The following is an 11,857-nucleotide window of genomic DNA, read 5'->3' as shown; positions in this document are numbered from 1 at the left end:
CTTCCTGATTTAGTTTTGGAGGACTGTATGTTTCTAGGAATTTATCATTTCTTCTAGGTTGTTCAGCTTGTTAACATATAGTTTTTCATAATAGTCTCTTATAATTCTTTGAATTTCCATGGAGTTTGTTATTTCTCCTTTTCATATCTGACTTTGAGTCCTCTCTTTTTCTTGATTAGTCTTGCTAAAGATTGATCAATTTTGTTTATCTTTTCAAAGAACTAGTTCTTGGACTTATTGATCTTTTCTAGTTTTTTAGTCACTTTTTCATTATTTCAATTGTTATCTTTATTATTTCTTTCTTTCTACTAACATCGAGCTTTGTTCTTCTTTTTCTTGTTCCTTTAGGTGTAAGATTAGTTTATGGTTTCTTATTTCTTGCTATAATTTTCTCTCATCAAACTGCTTTTGCTGTATCCCAAAGATTTTTGATCATTGTGTTTCCATCTTCATTTTTTTCCATGTATTTTTTAGTTTTCTTTTTGATTTCTCTGTTGACCCATTTGTTCTTTAGTAGCACGTTGTTTAGCCTCTGTGTGTGTGTGTGCGCGCGCGTGCACGCGCACGCGCCCATTTTTCCCCCTGTAATTGATTTCTAGTTTCATACTGTTGTGGTCAGAAAAGGTGCTTGGTATAACTTCAGTCTTCTTAAATTTATTGAGACTTGTTTTGTGGCCTAACATCTACCCTGGAGAATGTTCCATGTGCACTCAAAGAAAAGAATGTGCATTGTTCTGTTTTTGGATGGACTATTCTGTACATATCTGTTTAGTCCACCTTGTCTAAGGTGTTTTTCAAAGCCATTGTTTCTTTGTTGATTTTCTGTCTGGATGATCTACCCACGGATGTAAAAGGGGTCTTAAAATTCCCTATTATTGTATTACAGTCAGTTTCTCCCTTTATGTCTATTAATATTTGGTTTATGTATTGAAGCCTTCCAGTGTTGTATGCATAAATATTTACAATTGTTATATCCTCTTATTGCATTTGTCTCTTTATCATTATGTAATAATCTTCTTTGTCTCTTGCTACAGTCTGTTTTAACGTCTATTTTGTCTGAAATAAGTATTGCTACCCTGGCATTTTTTTCCCCCACTTGGATTTGCATGGAATATCTCTTTCCATCCCTTTACTTTTAGTCTGTGTATGCCTTTAAGTCTTAAGCAAATCTTTTGTAAGCAGCATATAGATGGGTCTCAGTTTTTTATCCATTCAGTCACCTTCTGTCTTGATTGGAACCTTTAGTACATTTACATTTGAAGTAATTATTAATAGGTATGTACTTATTGCCATTTTTTACTTGTTTTCTAGTTGTTTTTATAGTTCTTCTTTTTTCCTTTCTTTTTCTCTTGCTTGCCTCTCTTGTAGTTTGGTGGATTTCTTTAGTGTTATGCTTGAATTCCTTTCTCTTTAAATGTTGTGTATCTATTACAGATTTTTGGTTTGTGGTTACCATTGAGTTCATATATAACATCTTATGTGTATAGCAGTCTATATGAAATTGCTGGTTGCTTAAGTTTGAACACATTCTAAAAGCACTAAAGTTTTACTCCCCTACCATGTTTTATGTATATTACGTCCTGATTTTACATCTTTCAATTTTTTGTATCCCCTTAACTAATTTTTTAGATATAATTGATTTTACTGGTTTTTTAAAAAAATATTTTATTTATTCATTCGACAGAGACAGCCAGCAAGAGAGGGAACACAAGCAGGGGGAGTGGGAGAGGAAGAAGCAGGCTCCCAGTGGAGGAGCCTGATGTGGGGCTCGATCCCAGAACGCCAGGATCACGCTCTGAGCCAAAGGCAGGCGCTTAACGACTGTGCCACCCAGGCGCCCCAGATTTTACTGTTTTGTGTTTTAATCTCCGTATGCTTTACAAGTGATTAGTCTACCTTTACTGTATGTTTGCTTTTACCTGTAAAAATTTTCCTTTCATGATTTTCTTCTAGTTATGGTCTTTTCTTTCCACTTAAAGAATTCCCTGTAACATCTCTTGTAGGACTGCTTTAGTAGTGATGAACTCCTTTAAGTTTTGTTTCTGGGAAACTCCTTATGTCTCCTTCAATTCTGAAATGATAATCTTGCTGAGTAGAGTGTTCTTGGCTGTGGGTTTTTTCCTTTCAGCACTTTGAATATATCATGCCGCTCTCTTCTGGCCTGCAAAGTTGCTGCTGAAAATCCACTGATAGCCTAATGGGCTTTCCTTGTATGTAACTTTTCTGTTGCAAGATTCTCTCTTTATCACTAATTTTTGCCACTTTAATTATGATATGGCTTAGGGTGGATCTCATTTGTTCATCTTGTATGGAGCTGTCTGTGCTTGCTGGACCTGGATGTCTGTTTCCTTCCCCAGATTAGGGAAATTTTCAGCCTTTTTTTTTTTCTTTTTTTTTTTTCTTTCAGATAAGTTTTTTGCTCCCTTCTCTCTCCTTCTGGGATCCCAGTAATGTGAATGTTACTACGTTTGATGATATTACAGAGACCCCTTAACCTATTCTCATTTTTTATGATTCTTTTTTCCGCTTGCTGTTCAGCTTGTTTGTTTTCCATTACACTGTCTTCCAGATTGCTGATATATCCGTCTGCATCCTTTAATCTGCTATTGATCCTCTCTACTGTGTTTTTTAAATTTAAGTTATTGAATTCTTTACCTCTGACTGGTTCTTTTTTATATTTCCTAACTGTTTTTGGAAGTTCTCACTGAATTCATCAACTCTTTTAAGTCCGGTGAGTATTTTTATGACCGTTGCTTTGAATTCTTTATCAGGCATGTTGCTTATCTCCATTTTGTTTAGCTCTTTTTCTGTGACTTTGTCTTGTTCTTTCATTTAAGACATATTCTTTTGTCTCTTCATTTTGCCTAACTCCATATTTATTTCCATGTATTAGGTAGGTCAGCTACATCTCCTAGTCTTGAAAGTAGTGGCCTTATGCGGAACAGATCCTGTGGAGCCTTATACCACAATCCCCCCTTTGTCACCAGAACCATGTTCTCCAGGAGTGTCCCCTGTGTGGGCTGCTTGTGCCCTTCTGTTGTGGCAGAGCTGCTGTTGTTGTGGGCATGTTAGTAGGTGGGGCTGGGCCTCAGCCCAGTTGGCTGCAATGGCTCTCACCTGCTATAAATGCATGGGGGCCAGCTTGCTCCCTGTGCTATTGAGAGGCCTAGTTGCAGCCACAAGGGTGGGTGGGGCTGGCAGTCAGCTTAGCTGTCTGCAGTTAACCTCTCTTACAGCTGGAGATACATGGAAGGGCAGGGCTTGCTTCCTGTACAACTGGCTGAGAGGCCCAGCTGCAGGAACTATGGGGTGCTGGTGTTTAGTGTTATCTTCCCACCACCCCAAGGGAAGAGTCACTTTATAGTGATGCTGGTCCTGGCTGGGGCTGCCTGTCAAGTGTGGCAGGGCAGGAGATGCTTTAAAGGAGTGCCTGCCAGGGCAGGCATGTTGGTTGGTGTGAGTTTGCCTGGGAATACTGGGGCAAGTACATGGTACTCTCAAGGGAGATGCAGAATGTTAAAACTGGCACCCACAAGCACCCAGCTATCTAGGCTGGGGAAAGGGAAGAAAAATGGTAACAGCCAGTACTTTTGTTTCAGGAGAAATCTTTAGATCCCTGGCCCTACAGCACATGTCCTAAGATTAGTCAATAAATCTCTCTCACATATACCCCAGGTGCTTTTCAAACTGCTGCTTCTATGCTGTGTTTTATGCTCAGTTAGTTAGCATGCTGGCTTTTTAAGGGCAGGATTCAGCTACCTATCTCCCTCCAGCTCTCCTGGAGTTAAGCCCCAATGATTTTCAAAGCCAGAGGTTATGGGGACTCTTTTTTCCAGTGCGGGTCCCCAGGGCCCTGGGTGCTTGGTGTGGGGTCTGATTCCTATGCTCCTCCATGCTTGTGATATCTCTCCTATTTGTAGTTAGTCAGGTTGGGGGTTTGGTTCCTGACCATGTCTCCACCCCTCCTACCCTTTCGATGTGGCCTTCTGTCTATGACTAATTGTGGAAATCTGTTCTGCCAGCCTTCAGGTTGTTTTCAAAGTTCTTTGCTTTAGATGTAGTTGTTGCCTCAGTGTGTCCATGGGACAAAGTGATCTCAGAAACCTTGTACTTTTGCTATCCTCCCAAACTGCCCCTATTGTTTTTAAAAAATTGAAAAAAAATTAAGAAAAAAAAATTTAAAGAAAAGAATTTTATTTTTCTGCTAGGACTTCCCCAAAATGCAAAGTACTGCTATGGAATAAGAATTCTCAAATTGCAGATGAAAAATTTACTCCTGCTCCAAATGGCTAAGGCAAAAGCTCCAAGCATGGAAGTGAAGGAAATAGCATAGTTTTATTTTGATGGATAGTTGGAATGGAGAATGAAAGAAAATATCAGTGTAATGGAGAACAACATAATGAATCTGGAGGATAAATCTGGACATTTAAAGTTATTTGATAGCAAACTCTCAGCCATTCCTTTGGAGGAGCGATCACGGAATTACACAGAGAAGCTAATAGAATACCCCATGTCTTGTTAAAGTGGGTGGGTTTTGGATTTGCCAGAGGCCCTTGTGATTCGATCTTAAATGTCCCCTTTCTTTATATTGTTGTCATTTGGGAAACCTGGGTGGCTCAGTCGGCTAAGTGTCCGACTCTTGATTTTGGCTCAGGTCATGATCTCAGGGTAATGAGATTCAGCTCCTCATGGCTCTGCACAGAGCATGGAGCCTGTTAAGATTCTCTCTCTCCCTCTCCTTCTGCTCCTCCCTCCCTCTCTCATAAATAATGAAAAAAATTGTTGCCATTTGTTCTTTGTACCTCTTTCTATTTATATATTAAACAGGGTATAGAGAGATATGTCATCCTTACCCAGAATATTAAACCTATCTTTTTTTTTATTTTTCTATTTATTTCCCTTGTCCTTTACTAAGACAAAATCTCCCATTGAAATACTATTAAAAAAGAATTAAAACATCACTAGTTTAGATTACTTTAAGTCTTCATATAATTTCACATTCATTGTCTTATTGGAACTTCTCAGTAACTGGCAAATTAAATTGATATTATTTAAGCTTTTTAAAGATATATCTGTGGAAAAATAAATGTCTTATACGTCTGAAATATGATGGAGCAAGAATTGTAATTCCCACTAAGGCCTTTGGACCTAGGATAGTTCTATTTCCTATAGGACAATGACTTTGTGATGTGATTCCTTAAGGCCTAAGAAATAAAATGCAATCAATTAGAAAGTGTTCTTAATTAAAACAAACAGAGAAAATACCCACATATCTTGTGCATACACTGGAAAATTTTAAATGTAGTTTATTTGTTTCAGTGGAGTAAAACAGAGTTTGAGGTCTTGCCTCTTAGGTTGGGACAAGGTGCCTACTACTTAGGCTATGTTGGGAAAGTTACATGTAATGCTGGAGTTTCAATATTACTTCAAAATGTTCATGGCATAGGTCTTTTTCCTGAATGATACTGAATCCTTTTTATCTTTCATTCACGAAAAAATAAATACTAAATATTGTACTAGATGCCTGCAAATCAACAGTGAACAGACTCGTGAAACTACATTTCTCACCTCCCTTGTTTTCCCAAAGGAAAGCAAAGTTATATTCTCATAAAATATTCTACATAATTTAAGTTCTTAGTTTAATATTGTCATTTTATGCTTTATACTTATATCTGCATTTTAACAAATGCAAAACAATGCGCATCTCCTGGTGTGTCTCTGGGGGTATGTGTTTTATTCTTTTGTTATCTTGCACTGATTTAGAGCCTCTTCTCTGGGCTGTTTGTGCTGTCATAAGTTGTGTCTTTAAGTGATGGCATTATTATCAGGAAGAAGAAGAATGTTTCTTTTAATGCCCGTGTCATTATTTAAAAAGATAATTATAATTCTTCACCAGACTATTTCATAACAGCTTCCTGGTAGGTCAGAAAGAGGTATTTTAGATGATTCTCTCTCAGCAGGTCGGGAAATGGAGATATGTGTAGTTTGGTGCCTTCCCATGCCCCTAGTTACAGATCATATGTGAAGGAATGACTAACAATCCTTGATCTAGTTATGACATGTAAGATGTTTCCTGCTCAGAATGGTTTCCACGGTTTCAAGACAGGTCACTAAGGTAGGCTCGACCCCTCTGTTTTGGCCTGGGCATGGCATCTTCATTTCTGGGGAAGCCATTTTGGCCCCTAATATCACCATTTCTCTTCAAAAAGCAACTGATACAATCAAACTGAGATGACTGGCAGAGTATAGTCATAAATCAGTTTTGATTTTGTCTCCCTCTGTCCTTTTAAATGTAGTCTATGCAATTAGTTTTTCCCATCAGTGTAGGAAGAAGTTCCCTGACTTTTCTGGTTACTTTTAGGCAATATGATTTTTTGCTAACCTCAGGTCACAGAAAACTACCTCAGTTTAGTAATTTAATTGTCAGTTGCATGAATTAATAAAAACTTGAATTCTGAGTTTAAGTTGATGCTTCTTTCTGTCTGGCAGCTCAGTGGGAAGCCTGAAGTTGAGGTGGTATGGGGAAGATTTATTACCTAATCTACTCCTTCTGCTCCAGCTCACCAACATAGGTGTCTAGCTCTTCAGGGGTTGGGAGTAGGGAGGAAGCAGTGGTAAGAAAGGCAGCAAAGATGTTACTTCCCAGCTCCTTGTGTTGTGATCCAGTATCGTGGCAGGGGTTTACAGCTGACTCTTCTGTGGGTGCTTTTGTGAGGTTTCTTTACTTTCCTTCAAGATCTTAAGCAAGGGTCAGCTTGCTCTCTGCCATATGATTAGAGTCTTCTTCTAATAGCAAATAATCTCTTATCAGTTTTTGGCACAAGCCATGAATTTTATCTAGGGCCTGATGCATGTGTGATCATCAACGGAAGACAGATAAAGAAACAGTACCTTAAACTGGGCTGGTTAGTCATTTTAGGGAAAGAGTGTATACTGGTAGGAAGTGTGGGGCAGAAGAAAGTACAGATTGACACAATGATAAAATAATATTGATATTGCAAGTAGACAAAAGCAGAAACGATGAGCTTGAAGTCACTCACAAGGGGGGGAGAGAGGGAAATAAGAAAGAAGAGCATAAAGACAGAAGCTGTGTTGCCAAATGAAAAGAGAGCTTGCATGTGATGTGAAGATTGTCTGTGAATCAGAAACTGTTGAAATGTAAAAGAGGAAGTTATTCAAGCATATTGTATTTGTGGTTAGGCAGAAAATAATTTCACAACAACATATGACTTAGCAGGGTTAAACAGCTCAAAATGTCTTGGCCCAAATGCTTCTGAAGATTTGGGTAGTCATTAGAACAGGAAAGAAAAGGAGTCAATGGACATCATTACTCTTTTATAAGAGAAGCTTTATATGCTTCTTTTAAAAGGAGGGACGTATAAGTTATAAACAGAAATTAAATGGTTGAAATAAAAGTTTAATTTAAAGGCAATAAGACCATTAATATGCTCACTAAATACCAGCTGGCTATTAGAAACCTATTTAATGAGATTTAGCAACCACTAAAACCACCATGTCTATCTGTTAAATAGACATTAAATATCAATAATTTTGTTTGTTATGGAAAATAGAGTTAAACTATTCCAACACAGTAAGAAAGCTATAAGTGATAATTATAAGTAATATTTGTTGAGTATTTATTATAAGCCAGCCACCGTTCTATAGACTTCTTGGGCGTGATCTCTTTTAGTACTCACAAGGCTGTAAGATCAGTATTATTGTGTCCTCCACAGTTGGGGGCACTGAGGCTTGGAAAGAGTAATTAACTTGCCTAACGTCATAGAGCTGATCAGTGGTGCAACGCACAAACTCAGCAGTTTGACTCCAGAACCCAATTCCTACCAGTAACTTACCCAGGGGCACCTGCTAAAAACAGTATCCAGGAGTCTTAGGGCAAATCTAATAATGGCCGCCTTACCAGTTAGAGGCTGGGTGATCTGATTTTCAGCCCAGACCTTCCTGTGGTCTTTGCCATGCTGGTTGGTAGGAGTAAGACTATCAGTCCAAAGTACTGCAAGGGTATCATATGTGACAAGCCCTTGCTGTCACTTCTTACACTTTCCGCTGGATCAGGTATTAGAGATGGGAAAGCAGGACTCCTGAGGTTTCAACCCTCCTCACTCTTTCTCTGTCTCAGGTTTTGTGTTTTTTTATCACCTGCAGTCTCTCAAATCCATCTTCTCTTTGTTCACCGTCCACAGCTCTCCCTTGTCCTACTGCATCACCTCTCTTTGTATCTTCCATTTTGTTTTTGGCCTGCAGGGGTGGGCGGGGTAGGGGGTAGGTAATGCTATAGGGAAGAGCTTGTCTCAAAGACACACTAATTCCTGAGAGCAGGGTCTAGTGTTTGCAGTAGTCTGAAAATATGCACCAGACTACCTGAAGGTTTTGCATCTGTGGTATTTTATTACATTTCACATTTTGGGGGCAAATAGTGAATGATGAAAGCTTTAAAAACTCTGAAAAGGAATGTTGTGCTCATATAATTGTTGCTTGTCAAAACCATGTTTTAAAAATATAGCCCATAGCAGGATTTTATTCTCTGCAACACAGTAAATAATTAATCCTCTAAATTTATTGTTGACTCGTAATGAATACATACCAAGCCTATTACTCGTTCTAAATTCTTGTCCAATATGTCCATTTGTTTTCTTGTTTCCTTTTTATTTTCCCTAATTTCTAAAAGTTGAAATTCATATCATTTCATACTGCTCTGTAATGCTTCTAAAAACTCATTTTCCCCACTAGAGTTTACCTGCCAACAAAGGTTTTGAATAATCAAATCATAGCCATCTCTTTATTTTTCATTTGGCTAAGTTTTAGATTATGCCCTCAGGTTAAGAATTGCATCATTTGTACCTCAATACAGTGCCAACCACGTTGTATCCTTTTATAACTAAACAACAACTTAGTAACAACATATTGGAAAGCCTATTAGCTTTAATTTAACATACACTTTTAAGGAAATAATTAGGAATTCACACTAGACTACGTGGGAGTTGCAAGTCTAGAAAAGATATAGCAAGACCGTTAAGTAAGATAGTGAGCTACGTATATTTTGCTGAAATAAAATACACGAGTCTAAAAATAGCATATGGTGGATGACACCAGTGACTGAAACCACATGGCATGTATGAGAGTGTCCCGTGTGACAGATTCCACAGTCACCCTTTGTGAACTCATTCCACTGTCTGATTTTGAAGTTTGAAGAAAGCTCTTTGCATGTGATTTGTATCTCCCTTGATACGATTTAGGGGTATTTCATCGTATGTCTTCCCATTGGTATGGGAAGGAAAAACAGCTTATTCTTCAAAGAATGCTTCCATTGGCCTGAGAACTCTTAAGTCTGACTTATACTTCTGACTTATACTTCTTTCTCTATACCATACTTTCTCCCTTATACTACCTGACATATTTCTTTCTCTAAACTAAATCTCTATAGTTACTTACAGTTGCTGGTGGACTTGTTTGCCATACACATGGGTAGGCTGCGTATTGCAATATGTGACAGAACCTTCACACGTGGGTTATGTATGTAAGTGGCCCATGTTACCAATGTTTTCTGTTCCCTGGCATGCACCGACTTAACAAGATTTTCGACCCTAACTTTTAATTTCCTAATTTTTGGAAATCCAGCAGCAGGTGCTGTTAGAGAACTGAAAGAGTGCTGGGGATGGAACTAACACAGCTCTGTCAAAGCAGACTTAAGGTTTCCGCTCTACAGTGCGGACTGTGTTTTGTAGATCCAGTTGGTCCCCAGCCCGCAAGCATCACGCTTACTCTCTACAGCTTTCTGGTCTAATGAGGTGGCTACAAGCCACATGTGGCTGAGTTTAAATCAGAACAAAATAAAAAATTCAGTTCTGCAGTCACAATAGCTACATTTTGTGTACTCAGTAACAACTTGTGGCTAAGGGCTACGACGTCGGACAGCATGGCTCTAGAACATTGACAACACTGCAGAAAGTTCTAATGGATGGTGCTCCTTAGCGTACAGCTGCCCTGATCTCCCTCCTACATGCTCTTAGTGACACAGCAAAGTACCTTTCAAAGATTCGTGACAATAATCTTAGCTTGTTGAACACATGGTAAAAGCATCTTGGGAGTTGGTGAAATAGTTTCTACCCCATACACATATTCTTCACAGTAGGACAAGGACTTAACACAAAAGGGACTCAGGGGGTCTCTCCCTGGTCTCAGAAAACAGTCCTCCTTACCAACTTGGCTGCTTATTCATAGGTTATTTCTCTCACTAGAAATTAGGAAAAGCCATTGAGTTTTTCACTTTTCTTGCCTTGTATTTTCATCATTCCCTTTTTTCATGAAGGACTTTCCTAAATACCATTAGACAACATTTGTGACTTCTGTAATAAGGAAGTGTGATGTTATTTATCTGCCAGTTGAACCAAGTTCTAGGTTCTTAAGCTGATTTCTGTGATTTTAAACCCTTTTCAATTTCTTTATAACCCTTTAAATGTATCAGCCAAATAGTGGCGTTTTTACAGATTCTAAGGTAGCATAATGTTAATAGACAATGACGTCACTGTTTTTGCTTATGCATTCCTGCATATATGTATTAATTTCAATGTTTATTTTAAAAGCGAATATTAAAACTGTTTATAGGTGCTTTTCTTCCTCTCATATTTGGTGACATGGCCCCCACTGGTACCATGACATGCCCTGTATTGATCATGATACTAAGATGAAGATTTCACATGAACATTAAGAAGGAAAAATGTAAACAGCTGTTTGTCAAATAAGTTACTTCTGAGATTTCAGGCTCAAATTTTTTTCTTTATTTTTCAGCCTTGGCCTTAATAAGTTTCCCTATATAATTAGTAAATGATTCAGACCTAAATATATTACTGTTACTCAAAGGAAAGCAGTCTACTCAAGGATGACTTCATTTTTTCAAAGATAATATTTAGGAGGGGGGAATTGTAAAGGGATTTAGATCTTTGATGTTTCTTTAAGGTACTAGAGTTTACTGTTTGAAATCAAGATGAAAATATAGCTGTGTTAACTTGGCTCTTTATCAGCCTTCATTTCTGCCTATCACTTCCAAAGGTCTGTTTTCTTTCTTGTCTCCTCAGGTTGATGAACTCATTTTGACAAATGTTAGGGGTTTATTTAAAACCCTTAAAATTTTTCTCCACAAAGATATGGTTCTTCTGCAGATCTTTGGCTACTGTTTACATCTGGTTAAAGCATCCTGGCCTCTGGGAACCCAGTGGGGTGAAAAGATGAAGTGGCCGAGGGCAGTTGTGTCGTGCATTACATTATCACCTGTCACTATTTCTTAAGTTCTTCGTAAGAACAAGGTGGCCCTCCCCACTCAGGCCAAGACCTTGCTCACCGGCCAGATGCCCAGCAGCTTGTTTGACCTCATTAAAATTGAGCGATCATGTTAATATTTGGGTCTGAGGCCAAACCTCTTAGAGCTGTTTAAAATTTCTGAGGATATTATCATAAGATTTGGTGTGTGATCTTTTCTTAGTATTTTCTAGCAGATCAGTCTGAATAGAAATAGACCAAGAGGGAATTAGATCTGGAAATTGGGATTAAAGGCAAAACATGTGCTACAAAAAATACAGCCAACTCATGGCCACTTATCCCACTTTTTTTTTCCTCTAAAAAACAATTTGTGATGTAAAAACCTAGAAAATAATAATATTTACAGATTATAATTAAATGGAAACTTGTGAACTGTAAAAGTGTGATGGCATTAGCTAGCCAGAGAGGTGAATAATTATAGTTGGTTTTATTGTCAGGGAGTAGGAATTGGAGTCCTGATGGATTCTACCAGATACTATGCTAACTCAGTTGTGACCTCTCCTTCCATGCCTGTGCTGCTGAA

The sequence above is a fragment of the Ursus arctos genome, unplaced genomic scaffold (assembly GCF_023065955.2).
Source record: "Ursus arctos isolate Adak ecotype North America unplaced genomic scaffold, UrsArc2.0 scaffold_11, whole genome shotgun sequence".
Lineage (NCBI taxonomy): Eukaryota > Metazoa > Chordata > Mammalia > Carnivora > Ursidae > Ursus > Ursus arctos.
Note: the sequence above shows the minus strand (reverse complement) of the source record.